This window comes from Eleutherodactylus coqui, chromosome 4 (genome assembly GCF_035609145.1).
Source record: "Eleutherodactylus coqui strain aEleCoq1 chromosome 4, aEleCoq1.hap1, whole genome shotgun sequence".
NCBI classification, from domain to species: Eukaryota; Metazoa; Chordata; class Amphibia; order Anura; family Eleutherodactylidae; genus Eleutherodactylus; species Eleutherodactylus coqui.
Genome location: NC_089840.1, coordinates 229,840,671 through 229,846,232, shown reverse-complemented (window position 1 = coordinate 229,846,232; position 5,562 = coordinate 229,840,671).

The following is a 5,562-nucleotide window of genomic DNA, read 5'->3' as shown; positions in this document are numbered from 1 at the left end:
TTACAGGTCATAATCTAAGCCTAAGCGGAAAACGAACCCTCACCCTAAGCCTGGAGGGCCGGCAAAAAACAATGCACACACTGCTAGTACCTTCAAGGCTTGACCCTATCGGGAGCTAGGGGCGTGACAGGGGCATTCCTCTATCCAAGGCCTATCAAACCCCTAGCGTCCGGTGGTGTCAAGATACAATAATACCCAAACTGCCATAGAAGTCTCTAGCAGGTTCAGAAAAAGCAAGAGGCAGGGTGACACTACGCAAAATGCATGAAAAAGAAGACAGCTGGCCTTTATTAGGCCGCAGTCACTTGGCACCGAAATACGGTGGAAATCTTGCGGAATGACCACACGAAAATACTGCGAGATTTCCACGGCAGAAATGCATCTTCGTCACCTGTATTCCTCTGCAGCTATCTCTTTCCCATAGAGAGGAGGGATGGCCGCAGCAGAGACGGCGATACAATTGACAAATTCTGCTCAGGATGTCAATTTCAGCGTGGCTCGGCCGATGGACTGGCCGCAATGTGTGGATGAGATTTTCACAAATCTCGTCCACTTTGCTGGTTAATCTTAGGCTTAAAATTGCTGACAGAATTTCCGTGCTGAAAGTCTGCACAGAAATTCTGCGCCAATTCTTCCCGTGTGAACCCAGCCTTAGGCTTTAATAAGCATTCTATTTGACAGAAATGGAGTATCACGCGTGTGTGTGAACTAGCCTTGAAAGTGCAAAAATTACAGTATTATGCACTGACATGCACGCAACAGCCTGAATATTGCCCTCTCCAAACCTTGTCCATGCAAATATGCTGCATTGCGTTGATCATATATGCACATACGCTCATCTATTGAAGCCCTAAGGGCTCCTACAGATGCGCATGTAACATAATATACTTTCTCATGCGTTATTTGTTTGCACAAAGAACTAGTGTATTTTGCACTCATGCCTGTACAAATGTGCTCTGTATGAGTTCAGGCACTGCTTGTTTACAAGGCTACTTTGCCTAGTGGGGTGTCGGTGATCCTGGGTACGTGCTGCATTTATCACACACCTGTGTGTTTGCACACCTCCCATAGACCTCTGCTGAGCAGTACTGCTGTGTCTGAATTACCTCCTGTGGCTACTGGGGGAGTAGTTGTGTGACTACAGGGAAATTGGGGTGTTTACTGCTATTATTGGGTATGTTGAGAAGCGGTTGGTGCTGCTCTTCTACTGTAGAATTGCTAAGCAGAGTAAACTTTTTTTGTACAAGAAGTTATAACTATTGGAAATCCCCATTCAGACTACGACAGGGAGGGGGACATTTAGTAAAGTGTAAAGGTCCCTTTACATGAGACGACTGTTGGGCAAACGACGCCCAAAACTCGCCCCTGTGTCTACACGCTCCCACGCTACTGGTGCTGGCTCGCTCACAGAGCGGCCAGCAGGAGGGCGGGGCAGTGCAGGAGACCTCTTGCTCCCCCGCCCCTCTCCATTGAGATAACACAGCGGCTGTTCACTACTGAACGGCCGCTATTTAAACTGAAAGATGAGTGATGAAGCTCATCGCTCATCGTTTATGCTGCATCGTTCAGCTTAAACAGCAGCTGTTCAGTAGTGAACTGCCAATGTGTTATCTAAATGGAGAGGGGCGGGGGAGCGAGAGGAGAGAAATCTCCTGCACTTCCCCATTCCCCTGCTGGCCGCTCCGTGAGCGAGACAACTCTGCTAACTCCCATGCAACAGCATGGGCACACAGAGACACAGGGATGAGTGTCGGGCATTGTTTGCCGGACAGTCGTCCCGTGCAAAGGGACCTTAAGGCCAGGCAAATCTGTCATGCAGAATGCAAATATAAATTTGTTTGCATAGAACTTTTATTTTGCCTTCAGTAGTGAGAAAAAAATGAATACTATTAAAGACCAAATTTGGCCATCCATTTAGATCTCCTCCAACCCCTTCCTCTTCCCCTCTGTACACATGCACGCTCCGTTTTGTCATGTATGCATGTGTTCCGAATTGGTGGGAGGCAAATATGCTGCTGGCAGAGACCTCTGTCCACTGGCATAACTATAGGGGATGTGGTTGCACCCGGACCCAGGAGCCTTAGGGGTCCCATAAGGCCTCTCTTCTCCATATAAGGAGCCTAGTACTATGTATAAAGCATTATAGTTGGCAGCCCTGTTACAGGTTTTGCATTGGGGCCCTGAATCTTCAAGTTATGCCTCTGCGTTAGGGGGTTAAGAGAAGTTGGGGACCACAAGAACAAAAGGATAGGACATTTTGAAATCCAACGGTCCAGTCTATCTCCCCTCTGATAGCCGCCATTGGGGAAGAGCCAGAGCCTACTTACACATTAGATGGTTGGACAATCACACCAAAATCAGTGAGTTTGGCTAAAATTAATCTAATGTCTATGGTCAGCCCTACTACACATAGAAAATACTGAACAAATGAAATCACTACACATTGTTATTAGTTTTACTGTATGCTGCTATTTATTGAGCCTTTACTTGACAAGTTTTATTTGTTATGCTACTGCTAGGTTACGCTTTGCATTAATTAAATTATTAAGTAGCTATGTGACTTTTATTGATAGAAAGCAATACACGACCTAATATATTTGAAGCACTATTAGAACTACTGGACTGCTCAATGCATTCTTCACCTCCACCAAACAATTAAAGGGGTTGTCTCGCAAAAGCAAGTGGGGTTAAGCACTTCTGTATGGCCATATTAATGCACTTTGTAATATACATCATGCATTAAATATGAGCCATACAGAAGTTATTTACTTACCTTCCCTGCGCTGGCGTCCCCGTCTCCATGGCTCCATCTAACTTCAGCGTCTAATCGCCCGATTAGATGTGCTTGCGCAGAAGGGTCTTCTGCCTTTGGGTCTGTCCGGCAGCAGCTGCGTTCTGGCTCCGCCCCCTTCTACGCATCATCGCGTAGCTCCGCCCCATCATGAGAGCTGATTCCAGCCTCCTGATTGGCTGGAATCGGCACACGTGACGGGGCGGAGCTACACGATGATGCGTAGAAGGGGCGGAGCCAAAACGCTGCTGCTGCCTGACAGACCCGAAGGCAGAAGACCCTTCTGCGCAAGCGCGTCTAATCGGGCGATTAGACGCTGAAGTTAGACGGCGCCATGGAGACGGGGACGCCAGCAACGGAGTGGGTAAGTGAATAACTTCTGTATGGCTCATATTTAATGCACGATGTATATTACAAAGTGCATTAATATGGCCATACAGAAGTGCTTAACCCCACTTGCTTTCGCGAGACAACCCCTTTAACTAAGCACATGGTAGACTACAGTTTGGAAATTTTAGAAATTTCATTGGCAAAATGACCTCAGCTGAAAATCTGAAATGGTTTGAACAATGTGTCATAAATTCCTGTACAGTAAATCTAGCTCTAGTACAGTACTCGCTACTTTATTTGAGGAGCATATCAACCATATGGGAACCTTTGTTGGAGTGACACATCCACATCGTTCTATATATAATTATACATGGTGCTAATAGAAAGCAGCTAGTAGCTAAGATAAAGCACATTGATTTTAAGCAGAGTATCTTCTACATTATCCTCCGATAGAGCTTAGTTTTGGTTGTCCTCTTACTCTTCTATATTTTCTTTGGATGGTGTCTTGAACGCATTGTTTTCTTCTCTTTCAAATATTTCCCTGTTGTGTTCTCTTTCCAATAGTTCATTGTTGTCCTCTAATTTTAATAGTTTGCCTAGTTCTCCAAAGTGAAAATCTTCATAGTCTCTCTGGTGAACATCTTTTGGTTCACCATACAAACCGAAATAAAGATTATCTAAGAATTCATTGACTCCTTTCACTGCAAAACAAACCAAAAACATTTTTAAAGATTTTCTGAGAAGTAATATTAGTGAAAAAAAATTTTATGTGGTATAAAATTGGAGGCATATTAAAGAAAAAAAGGACGCCCCCTTAATAGAGTTTTATAGGTGCCATACGGCCCAGTAAAACTTGGAGGTGGTGCAGAACCATAATGGGGTTGTATGCATGAGCCCTTATAGAGGCTCTGTCACCTACTTTTAGCACTACAAGATAAGCTGATGTGCTAAACGTAGGTGACCCACAGAGTCTGGGGATGTGTTAGATTTACCTCCCCCATCGTTCCACCAGTGTTAGTGCTGAAAGTTGCTGCTTAATGCATTGAGTGGCGCTGCTAAGTAGTCAACCACTATAAAATTGGATATGGCGGACTACTTAGTGTGCCACTCAGAGTACTGCAGTGGCGGATTTCAGCGGTCACATTGGTGGAACGACGTGGAAGGGAAGTATAACAGTTACATCCCCGAACTAAGCGGGTCACCTACTTTCAGCTCATAAGCTTAGTTCACAGGGCTAAAAGTATGTGACAGATTCCCTTTGAAGTGTAATGCCAGACAAAATTCAGCATTAAGCCATGTATGTGTACCCTAGTACTGCAGTTGTTAGGGCTTGTTCATATCAGCTTCAGAGATTAGCAACTTCCATTGCTGATTTCCACTAAAAAAGCACTATTTTGTCTTGTCAAATTCAGCAAAATGCTGGATGGCCGAGTGGAAACCAAACTGACTCCATTATAGTCAATGGAGTCTGTTCAAAACCATTTGGTAACGTCATATGACGGTTTCATTAAGGCAGGGGTTGCTGTTTTCCTACTCCATAAATAGAGCAGGAAAGCAGGAACCCTAGGGCATATTTGAATGAGCCCTTAATTGCATATTTCATATGTTGACTCCTAGTGCTGCACATTTGTTGTATTGTCATGGCTAGAAAAAGCTTCAGCTACAGCTAAGTAAAGGACAGTTGGCAATCTCTGAAATAGTAGCATCCACATAACTAAAACTTTGGAAAAATATAAAGCTCTAATAAAACTGCCCAAAAGTTGATTTTTTTATTTTACTTTTTTGGCTGGAACGTCACCATAATTTTTTTAAATTTGTTATTGTAATAATGTAGCTTATTTCAAGCTTTTTGTATAAGTATAGTACCTATAGCAAGGGACTTACAGAGTGGTACTGTTTTGTCTTGTGGAGAACATACTCATCAGTAGCGACCACATTTTGAAAATTTTGGTTTGGTCCAATTCAGCTCAAGCCAAACTAGAGGTTCACCAAATCCCCCCAAAACTGGTGTATAACACTGTCTAAGAGCCACAAAGGCCTTGTATAACAATCAGAGTGTTATACGGGGCTTTTATGGCTCTTAGACAGTGTTATACACCAGTGTTCAGGACTAGTGTTGAGCGAACGAAACTAGTAGAACCCTGTTTCGAGTAGAATTTTCCTAAATGTTCAATTCAGATTTATACCAGACTTTCAGCAAAGTTCGACCTGAAAGTGCAGAGCTAAGTTCCAGTTAGCTCTGGGGAAGGCTTCTGTTTCTCCTTGGGGAGATCACAAAGTTGGGGAGTCTTATCAGCCATGCAACTCTCTCTTGTAAAAAAGCTAGGCAAATTATCTCTTCTTCTACTATTATATATCACCAGGTGACCGGGTGAGGCAGAATCAAAATAGAGTGGCTAATGGTAAAAATGGATGAGTTGATACGTCTGGTAAAATCTAAA